Source organism: Grammomys surdaster, unplaced genomic scaffold (assembly GCF_004785775.1).
Source record: "Grammomys surdaster isolate TR1022 unplaced genomic scaffold, NIH_TR_1.0 123618, whole genome shotgun sequence".
Lineage (NCBI taxonomy): Eukaryota > Metazoa > Chordata > Mammalia > Rodentia > Muridae > Grammomys > Grammomys surdaster.
The window spans coordinates 67,820-79,946 of record NW_021618821.1 but is presented as its reverse complement, the minus strand read 5'-3'; positions in this window follow the sequence as shown (position 1 = coordinate 79,946).

Here is a 12,127-nt window from a genome sequence, read left to right as displayed (position 1 = left end):
ACACACACACACACACACACACACACACACACACACACACACACACACTTTTCATACAATGTGTTGTGATCATAGTTTCCCCTCACTAAGCTCCTTCCAAATTTTCCCCACCTCCTACCCACCCAAATCCATACCTGTTCTTTCTGTATAAGACCTGCACAGGTCTAAGATTTTTTGATATTTTTTAAATAACAGAAAATTGGTATTCAGTTAGCCTCAATAATGAGGCTGCATGCTCTGAGAGACATTGTATTACTGGTCCCATTTTGTCATTGATGATTGATCTACTTAGATTTTCTATTTATTCATTTCTAGACATTTGACAGTTTCTTTAAGTTGTCCAATGTGTTTACATATCGTTTCCTAGATGATGAGCTACCGACAATTAATGACTGCCAAAATAGGGAGAATCAGTCTTCTCCGGGCCATCTCCCCAGGTGTTTATCTAATACACAGTAGTCAGCCCTAAAGAGCAACACTAAATGGTCTCAGTGTCTCAAAAGTGTGTGTGTGTGTGTGTGTGTGTGTTTAATAATAAAGAAGAGGCCATGAATTCTGAAAAGGAGCGAGGGGGCAGGCATGGAAGGAGTTGGAGGGAGGACAGAAAGGGGGAAATGATAAAAATCCAGTATTCATTTAAAATTCTCTAAAACCTATTAATGAGAAGAATGGGAGCACATGACAATCTGCAATGATGTTTTACAAGTCTGTGGTGTGAGTCCTATGCCTCCCTGACCGTTTGTGATTTTGAGTTTTCTTTATCCTTTTTCTCTGGTCTCAGTTTTTTGATTTTGTCTTTCCTGAAGCACAAGTCTTTAGTTGGCTCGTCTGGTGTGCGTGTGTGTGTGTGTGTGTGTTAAAGTTTGTTTAAGTTATTTCCACTCTGGCATGTATTATTTCTTTCACTGTAGTAATTTGAGGTTTAACCTATTCTTAACTTTCTTGTTGCTCATGATGCAGAGAAGATGATCATTCATCTGAAGACACAAGTGACCGGAGCTCCACTCCCAGGCTAAAGAGAAAGGGCTTCTGGGTAGCTCATGGAAGGTCTGGAGACCTTGTTAGGGTTAGGAAATGCGGAATCACTGAGCTCATTCCAGGAGAATACCGTTGTGACATCACATACACATAAAGAGACTAGCAAATCACCCTCACTGTGCAGCGTGTGTTGTTCTCCTGCCTGGACTTAGGGGGAAGATGGGTAAGACGATCTATTGTTGGCTGCCTACCCCATGTTTCCACAGCCTTTCTCATGGAAGCCTCAAGAATCTGCTATTTCTAGATTCCTTCCCTGGAGGAGCCTGTCTTTGTTGCTCACCTGGGATTCTAAGTCCTAGGTGGATAAACTACAGGTCCACCTGAGGTTCACTTCTTTCAGCTGGACCTAGGAGCTCAGTTATAAAAATAGCAATTGAGTTTTTATATTTTACCTTTTCTTTCATTGAAAATAGTTTTTCTTCATGTAATATGCTCTTATTACAGTTTTCCTTCCCCCAACTCTTCTGAGATCCTCCACACATCTGAATACACACACTTTCTGTCTCTTGTTAGAAAACATTCTTTAGACATCTAAAAGAATAATGGTAAAACAAGAAACAAACAAACAGAAGAAAAAGCCATAGAAAGAGCATGAGAAACACATAGATACAGTGACATACACATTTATATACACAGAAGTCTCATAAAAACACAAAAGTGGAAGCACTATTTATGCAAAGGACCTTTAAAGTAAAAAAAAAAAAAAAAAGAAGAAGGCCCTGACAAAACATGAGACAGAGAACCTCCAAAGATGGCACTGAGTTTGTTTTTGTGTTGGTCCCCTCCTGCTGGACATGGGGCCTTGTGCTTGAGTGGTTTGTATACCCAGTGAGAATTAATTTTTCATTGGCCAGTAGCTATCAAGTGGAGATGACTTCTTGGTTAAGGATAGAAATTTGTGACCGATTATCCTCTCAGGGCTGGGACTCCATCTGGTACAGACCTGTGCAGGCTCTGCACATGGTGCCATACAGTCTCTGTGAGTTTATATGTGTGTTGGCTCTGTGTTTACAAGGCCTTGTTTCCATGGTGTCCTTCATCCCCTCTGTCTCTTAAAATTGTTGTTCTCCTTCTTCTGTGTAGTTCCCTGAGCCCCAAGGGGAAGTGTTTGATAAAGATATCCTATTTAAGACTGACTGTCCAAGGTCACTCACTCTGCACATTGTCCAGCTGTGAGTCTCTCTATCTGTTCCTATCTATTGCAGTAGAAGCTTTTCTTATGATGGTTGAGCAAGAGTACAGCAGAATATAGTTAGGAGTCATTTTTTGGTCATATTCCTTTAGCATAACAGTAGGATCTGGTTTTCCCCTAGTTCCCTGCCCTATCTGGTCTCAGGTATTTGGCAAACAAGTAGTGTTGGGAATAAGTTCTATTTCATGGACTGGGCTTTAAATCCAATCAGATATTGGTTGGTTACTCCCACAAGTTTTGTATTTTGCACAGTAAGGTCATCATTGTAGATCACAGGGTTTGTAACTGGGTCTGTATTTTACCGTTGTCCTGTGGTAGCATGCAGAATACCTTTCAATACCATAGGTACCTTCAATACCTTTGAATTCCATAGGTGTGAATGCTGGGGTATGCCATGTGAAATTGTGTTTCTATCCTTCCTCACCTACTTAAGGCATTCTCTGATTAGATTTAATAAAAAAAAAATCTGATGGCTAGTTAGCTGGACAGGAAGTGGAAAGTGGGACTTCCTGAGGAAAAGAAAGAAATTCTGGGAAGAAGAAAGAGGGAGGGCCTGGTCACCAGGAGACATGACGGGAGATGAATGTGATCACAGGCCTGGAAGGTATAGCTAGCTATGTGGTTGGGTGGGGCTGGGCAATTGGGTTAACTTAGATGAGCTAGTTGAGAATCTGTCCAGCCAAGGCCCAAGGCTTTGAAATATTAAAAGGTCTCTGTGTGGTTATTTGGGAAAGAGCTGGTTAAGGGATGATTTCCATTATATTAATTCCAAGTGCTAATATACACAGAGCATAACAATCATTTAATTTACATGTAAAGGCTCTAGATGGGCACCAGCTTGGCTTCTTTGTGTTCAACGAGTTGTGTAGGCGTTGTCTTCAGCAAGAGGGCCTTACCGTCAGTTTGTGGAGAGTGACCAACAACCTTTACAATAGAGGGGTTCTCATAAGACCCCTTTGGCCAACAATTTGACTAGATGTAACCCATCCCCAGAACTGAAGGCTTCAATTGGTGATGAGAGATGTCTACTTGGGGCTCTGTCTCCCCCATTATCTGGTGATTTCATTTAGAACACCTTTAGATATGTTTATATTTAGCAAGATTCTACTGCATTAGAATTTCATAAGACTCCTCAAATGGCCCTTAGTTTTAGCTGCCTCTCTCTGTCCCTTCCTTACCCCTCTTTCTTTCACATCTTCATTTGATCCTTCTGTTTCTGCACCCCAACCATCTATTTCCCCTTTCCAGGCAGATTCATCCCTTCCTACTCTTCTCTTACTTTATACCTAGACTCTATCGTTATATAAATTATAGCTTGCTTATTGAAGATTTAACATCTACATATAAGCAAATGCACACCATATTTGTCTTTCTGGGTCTGGGTTACTTCACTCAGGATGATTTTTCCTAGCTCTATCCGTTTACCTGTGAGTTCCATGATTTCATTTTTTAACAAATGAGTAATACTCTATTGTGTAAATGTATCGCATTTTCTTTATCTATTCATTCATTGATGGACATTTAGTTTGTTTCTAATTTCTGGCTATTTCAGAATAGAGCAGCAATGAACATGGTTAAATAAGTGTGTCTCTGGAGTAGGATGAAGCATCCTTTGGGTATATGCTCAAAAATGGTATAGCTGGACCTCGAGGTAGATCTATTCCCAGTGTCCCGAGGAACTGCCACACTGATTTTCATAGAGGCTGTACAAGTTGGCACTCCTACCAGCAATGGATGAATGCTCTTCTTACTCTCCAGCCTCTCCAGTATGAACTGTCATTTGTTTTATTGATCTTGGCTATTTAGACCAGTGTGAGATAAAAATCTCAAAGTAGTTTTGATTTGCATTTTCCTGATGTCTAAGGATGTTGAACGTTTATTTAAGCATTTCTCAGCCATTTGAGTTTCCTCTTTGAGAACTCTCTATTTAGATCCATATGCCATACTTTAATTAGGTTGTTTGTTCTCTTGATGTCAAGGTTCTTGAATTCTTTATATACTTAGCTATTAGCCCTCTCTGTGTAGTTGCTAAAAATATTTTCCCATTTTACAGCTTGCTGTTTTGTCTGAATGATGGATCCTTTTGCTTCAGTTTCACAAAGTTTGATTTATTAATTGTTGTTCTTAGTGCTTGTGTTGTTGGTTTTCTGTTCAGAAAGTGTGAATGAATTCACAACTGGTTCCTACTTTCTATTCTATTAGATTCAGGGCATCTTGTCTTATGTTGAAGTCTTTGATATAACTGAAACTGAGTTTTGTGCAGGGTGTAAAGTATGGATCTGTTTGGATTCTTCTACAGGCAGCCATCTGGTTTGAACAATACTATTTGTTGAAGTTGCTATCTTTTTTTTCCAGTATTTTTGTCTTAGTTTGGGTTTTACTGCTGTAACAAACACTATGACCAAGGCAACTCTTATAAAAACATCATTTAATTGGGGCTGATGTACAGGTTCAGAGGTTCAGTACATTATCATCAAGGTGGGAGCATGACAGTATCCAGGCAGGTATGGTGCAGGCAGAGCTGAGCGTTCTGCATCTTCATCTGAAGGCTGCTAGCAGAATACTAACTTCCAGGCAGCTAGGACTAGGGTATTAAAGCCCACTCCCACAGTGAAACACCTACTCCAACAAGGACATGCCTACTCCAAAAAGGCCACACCTTCTAATAGTGCCACTCCCTGGGCTGAGCACATACAAACCATAACAGTGTGTTTCTGGCTACTTTATTAAAAATTAGATATCCGTAGGTATGTGGACTTATGACTGGGACTTCAATTCAATTCCATTGACCAAAATGTTGGTTTGGGGCCAATATCATGGTACTTCTATCACTATGATACAACAATGATGGCAACGACGACGACTACTACTACTAAATAGTAGTACTGTAATACAGTTTGAGATTCGGGTGGTGGTACCTCCAGAATCTTCTTTTACTACTTAGGACTGTTTGAGCTATCCTGGATTTTTTATGCTTCCACATTAAGCTGAAAATTTTTCTTTCAATTTCTGTGAAGAATTACATTGGAATTTTGCAGGGGATTGCATTGAATCTGTAGATTGCTTTTGGTAGGTGTATTAGTTCAGAGTTCTCTAGAATTACCGAACTCATGGAATGTCTCTATATATTAAGGGAATTTATTGTAATGACTTACAATCTGTAATCTGACTAACCCAACAATGAAAAGCTGTGAATGGGAAATCTAAGAATCTAGTAGTTCAACTTTTACTAACTACAAGGCTAGTTGTTTCAGCTGGTGTTCTGTATAAGCTGCAATCCTGAAGTAGGTTTCAACAGATGTGCTTGCAGGTAAGTCCGAGTAGGGAAGAAGAGTGACTCTTCCTTTTTCCAATGTCCTTATGTAAGCCTCCAGCAGACGTGGCTCAGATTAAAGGTGTGTACTGCCACACCTGGATCTGGAACTTGCTTTGTCCTAGGCTGATCTTCAACCCAGAGATATACTTGCCTCAGTCTCCTGGGATTAAAGGCATTACCCAGGTCTAAGCTTTTCATGGCCACTATTCCTCAAGATCTCTGTGTCAAGATCCGGGCCAGAAACCTCTGTCTTCCAGCCTCAAGATCTGAATCACAGGTGTGCCTTCTTTTTCTGGATTGTAATTCATTCCAGATGGAGACAAGGTGACAACCAGGAATAGCCATCATAGTAGGATAGCCATTTTCACTATACCAATACATCTTCTGATATCTTATTTAATTTCTTTCTTCAAAGACTTGAAGATTTGCTGTACAAGTCTTTTACTTGATTGGTTAGAGTTACCCCAAGCTATTCTGTATTATTTGATTTGAGGCTATTGTGAAAGGTGTAGTTTCCCTGATGCCTTTCTCAGTCTGTCATTTGTATACAGGAAGGGTGCTGATTTTTGTGAATTAGCAATTCGATTTTTATTTGTCTAAATCTTATCTCCTACTCTTAAATGTTCAGTGCCTACCAGAAAGGGGATTTAGCCAGGGAACTGAATATAGTTTTTGTTTATTTTCTGTTTTCTCATTCAGATGTTGAGTTTTATGCTGCCTAGACATGAACTTGTGCTTTTATTAAATATTGCTATTTTTGTTATCTTATTTTTTTCCTAACAAAACTGTATGGTGCCTTTGGTTGTCACTGAACTCAACCTTCTAATCTTTCCTTCAACTACTTGGTGTTTTAAAATAACTTCCCACCCCTGGGTCTTTGACATGGCCTTGTTCCATGATGATTCATCTCCAATGTCTAGTTCAAAGACCATCTTCTCAAAAACATCTTCAACCATTTGGTTAGTCAGAATAAATGACCTGAAAAAGGTCCTTGGAAGAGGTCACTCTGTTTCTAGAGAGCCCTAAGAATGAACTATATAAAATTCACTAAGCCCTTCAGAATATAGGGTAGACATTGGCTTCTAAACCCTGCAGGGCAAAGACAACCAGCTAATCCCTCAACTCCCCCTAAGTGGTCACTTTCTTGTCACTGGCTTTCAGGCTGTAGGAAATCCCTGTATGACCCTGAAATGTCAACTTTTGTTTTGTAGATGGATAGAAAAAATTAAATAGTTCAGCAATCTCCAACTTGCCTGGATTAGTAGTTTCTGAAGAATCTGGGAACAAATAATTTGTGTATTGTAGACCTACCTCCTGGAAGGTACAGTTCCTGAAATCCCAGTGCAAACCAACTCTAGCTGAGGTACATCCCAGGGTATTTTAGGAAAATATCTTTCTCTGTCTTCCCCCAAAGGCCCCCAAAGTCCTCACAGCTCTTCTATCTACCATGAGTCTCATCTTGGAGGTGACTTATTTTTTCTTAGGAGATGGGATTAGGGATACAGTCAAGAGTTGAGCGATCTATAAAAGTCTAAGGTACTCTTCAGTCTCTCTTCATCTGTTGATTCTTTTGAGGTTCCTGACAGCATAAATATACAAAGTCATCTTCCATGATACCCGAAAACAACTTATTATTTAATAAACACTTGTATAGTGGTTACTATGGGTGAGGCTCTGTTGTAAACATTCAATGGATATGAACTATTTCACCCTGATGCATCTTCAAACCCCTATCTCTGTTGGCTAACTGGCCATGACCATGAGCTACACGGTCATAGAGATAGTAAGTTAAACCTTGTTTTATACCATTTGGTGAACTTGATATTTTTTTCCTCTTTTATCTATAATAAAAGCCTTCCCCTTAACCATATCATGGAGTAGTCATCTCAGCAGTTCCTGTAACACATCCTATTCACAAACATCTGATGTCAAAACCCATGCATAACATCCTTATGGTCAACTCTCACCATCTATAAGACATATCTTGAAAGGATTACCTTAAAAATGGATTAGATGATACATTCGAAACATGGAGTCTGGAGGCCAATGTCTTTCACAATTAGTGGCTATAGTGACAATGATGAAAACAGAACAACAACAACACACCAAAAAAACCAAAACAATGTTTTTTGAGTGAGTTATCTGTGGAGCTTGTGGGATCTGATGAATAAGCAGAAGACTGTCTACAGTGGTCTTGGTATATGTTGTTCCTTCCTAATCTCTGGCACTCCCTAAGGGCTGTCTATATGTCTGTCCATATGGAATCTCCATGACCTCATATCTGTTAGCTATTGCAGTGTGGTGGGGAAAGCTCTTGAACCAGAGGTCTTACCAGAAGCGTCTTAGAGACCATCCAGACAGAAGACTTAGTGGGGTGTATTTGTGTCTCTGATTGTTTTTCCTCTCTACAGGAACCTTGTGTTTTGTACAGTCTAATATCTACAATAGCCACATGGTAATTTTGAATGAGTGAGTTTATTAAATATAAAGTAAGCAAAAGTAGAAAAAAGAAACATAGGGAGATAAATAGGCACATAGATTAAGTGCTGCTCTAAACATCCAGCAGAAATTGAAAGATGAAGCTGTAGACAGACAGTCAACTAGAGTTCTTGATAGAGAGAAGGGTCCTTGGCAAAGCAGTTTTCCTCTGAGTGAAAATTCTAACCAAAAGAATAGCTAACCACAGAAAGCTAACCATAGACTTTGGAGAGTTACAAACACCCAGCAGAAACTAACTGGGGAAACACTGTGAAGACAGCCAGGTGGAGTTCCCAGCTAAGAGTCTCTAAGAGAACAGGTGTCCCCTTGGATGAGGTTTCCAAATAAAGCACAAATAGCAGCAGACAGAACTTACATCATCAAATTGGGTGCTCACAATATGAAACAGAAACTGACTAGAGAAGTTGAAAAAGTTGTCTGAGGTATCTAATTAAGCCTTTTCTCCTTATGGATGACTTTTCCATGACTGAACTTCTGACCTCTCTTTCTCTACACAGGCATTGTTATAGCAGGGGATAAATAGTGCTACTCTATGTTGGAAGTGGTTTACCCTCTAGCTGTTCTCAAGGGCACAGTGTCTTTATTCTTGTGGTAATTTGTTATTCTTTTCCCTGCCAGAGTTAGCAGTAGGCAGCCCATCCCAAGACAAAGACCCTTAGAGAACACTGTGACACAAGCATTCTTGGGTCTGAAATGGGGAAGGAACAACCTCACTTCTAAATCCATCTTTTCACTGAACTCAATCACTACATGAAAACTTATCAGTCATGGTGGTTTGAATGAAAATGGCTCCTGTAAGTCCAGGGAGTGGCACTACTAGGAGATGTGGTCTTGTTGGAGGATCCTCTCCCAGAATCCTCAACCAACATTTCATTGTAAATTATGGGACTATACAGTTCTTTCCCTGATCCATGACTGATTATTGACAGGAACAGTCTTCTGCAGCCCCAGTTGCAGTAACTGCGGCCATTGTGAGTTCATGATTGCAACGCCTATGTTGTGCCCAGAGGATGACACATCTCAGCCCCTCTCCTTGTCTTCCAGCTTTTACATTCCTCTCATAATCTTCTCTGCAATATTCCCTGAGCCTCAGAGGATGTAGTAAGGATGCCTTGTTTAGGACTGAACCCTCTTCTGTCACTTATCTTGGCATCTTGGGCAACTCTGAGTCTCTACATTCACTGCAAATAGTGACCTCTCTAATTAAGGCTGAGAGTAGCTTTTGTTTATGTGTAGAAGAAGACATTAAGATGGCAATTCAATTCTTTTCAGTTGAGCAAAACAGCAGTAAGCAGTTCTATGTTGGGCCTTTGACCTGTCCAGACATAGATTATTAACTGATTTACAGTACAGGCATGTATTCTATCCTGGGGAACAGTTATTAGTCCAACCAGAGTATTTGCTTGTCCCCATAACAGCTGTGCAAGTGTTGCTCAGGTGAACACATCTTGCCTAGCCTGTTGGTTTCATAGTTCATAAGATTCACAGCTAGTTAAGGTCACTGATGCTTCTTGACCCCTTAGAAACCTGTATAACCCCTCCCAGCACTTTAAAGAATTCGGGTAAAAGTCTACAGGTCAGTTCCAACTTGTTTTCTCAGAGATGTGTAATGTCTTTAGCCATAGGGTCATATTCTGTTGTTTGGTTGTGTAATGAGGTAGACTGATTAGACTGTATTGTTTTAGGGACCTTCCTGACCACAGTTCCTACAGAAGGCATCCCATATCTGGCATACCTGGCACTGGGAGTTTTGTTTAGTGATCCGTTGTTTCTAAGAGTAGCATTATTTAATCATGCAGACTATGCCATTTCAATATCTCTCTTACAGATTTTAACTGGATTATAAGATAGTAAATTTCCATATGACTTTTCACACATCCTTTGTTTTGGTTAGCCCATATTCCTTTGTCTCTTCAGTCTCCTGCCTCCTATTTAATCTTTTTACCCCCAATATTATCCCTTTCTGGTTACCTAGGACAGTAGACATCTCTTCCTCATCTTCAGGGAGAATATAACATTTCAAACTTGTTTCTTTGGTGGAAATGAAGAAGGACTGCAATCTTGAATACGGACCTTCTGTGTTTCCTGGAAAAAGCATGAAGAGGCTGGAGTTAAGGATGACACAGAAGAACCTGAAAGCATGTTGCTATTTGGTGTTGAAATATCACTTTAGGCTGATTCTTCCCTTGAGGTCTGGGACTCTTGGTTGACCTTGTACTTGTGCAGGCCCCTTTCCTCTGGTCCAGAAGATATGTAATCTTTGGAGTATTCAGACACCAAGGAGCCTTTCCAAACCCTCTCCCTAACCTACAAGTTAACCTGCTGGTAAGAGTTAGTGAATAATGAATTAAGTTCTTTAATTAAGAACTTAATTTAAGGTGATACTATCTTTTCACCATATACCTCAGATGTTTGAAGGAGACTTGTTTGGGCATCTAAAATTTCCTAAAGCTGATTTTGTTGAGTGTAGATTGAGATCTTAAAGGGACCTAAGGGATGCTTACCTATGACAGCATCGGTGGTTGTGATATAGGGATAAATTTTACTTATGTAGCTCTTTGGGGACTGGGTTTCCTTTGACTCTAGATGATGCCTGAAGAGTTATTGTCAATATTTAATCAGGATACACAGGATTCAACTTTCAAAGCCACACTTAGGACTTGAGTTTGCAGGCTCTTGTTGGGAGCCAAAAAAAAAAAAAAAGTCCCTGGCAAGAGCTTTAAGGGCAAGATACATATCTGTTTTACTCAGAGTCAGTTATGGGGATTTGGATGAATGTGTTGGGCTATACAGTATTCCAGGTCCCTGTGTCTTTAATAGAACATTGGAAATTTATATCTGTCCTTGGATAAGAGGGAACATACCTGGAAAGTTTAGTCCTTACTCTCCAACTTGACCTTCCTAGTCCTTCTTATTGTTCCCATTGTTCTGCCTACTTACTCTACCTAGCTAGTGCTCTGAGTCAACCAAGTGAAGGGTTCACAGAAATTTGTCCCTGTCTTCCTCCAAATGATTCTTCCTAGAGATCTGCTCTCCCTGGGAGTAGATCTCCTGATTTCAGAGCTAAGAGGATTCCTGCATTCTGCCAAACTAGGGCAGAACTAGATAGTCTGCACTGAAACCTGGCTTCCTGATCCGTGTGTCCTAGGATCTCAAAATCCAAGTGTATAGCGTTATTTCCTACCCAAATTGCCTGGCAAATGTCCTCTGATTGTCCATGTCTTCTCTCATGGTATGAATATGTGAGCATGGGTATGTGAGTGTGTGTGTGTAGACACATTGTGCATTTGTTTTTGTGGTATGAGAATAATCTCTCATTATCCCTCTATTAGACCTCTTGGAGCTGTGCTGATACTCCACCATCCCCCACAGCTTTCTGCCATGCTGGATCGCAAAGCATACTTTTTTGAAGGACTTAAGGAATCAGTGATATCAATAATTATTGATCTATGTGTTCTGAGCAAAGGGTTTAGGGCTTTATCCATTTTTCATATTTTCAGGAGTTTTATTATTTGAGTAACTTAATTTGATGGGTGAAGGTCAAGAGACATACATAAGCCCTATAACAATCATTTAAGGTCATAAGCCATTCAGTGACCAGGTTGGGATGAAAACCAAGCATGACCTGAGTCTCCACTGCTTCCTTGGCTACCGCGTGCTACCATTTTTCAAGCGGAAAGAACTACAAGAACACCATTTTAAAATATTTTTGATTATTTTAATTGTTTATTATTTTTATGTATGTGAGTCCTTTGTCTACATGTATGACTGTGCGCCAATATATGCAGTACCCATGGAAACCAGAAAAAGGGTTTCAGATCTCCTGGAACTGAAATGACAGACAGTTGTGAGCCCCAATGTGGATGCTGGGAATCTGACCTGGGTACTCTGGGAAAGCAGCCAATGCTCTTAACCACTGACGTCTCTCCATCCCCAATGACTTCATTTTATATTCACTACAACTACAAAAGGAATGCAGAAATACACAATTCTTTTAGAAAGATGGTACTCAGAAAAGGCTGCAATGCCCCTGAGGAACAATTCCTATTTCCTACTGCTTTACCTCACCATGTGAGTAACTG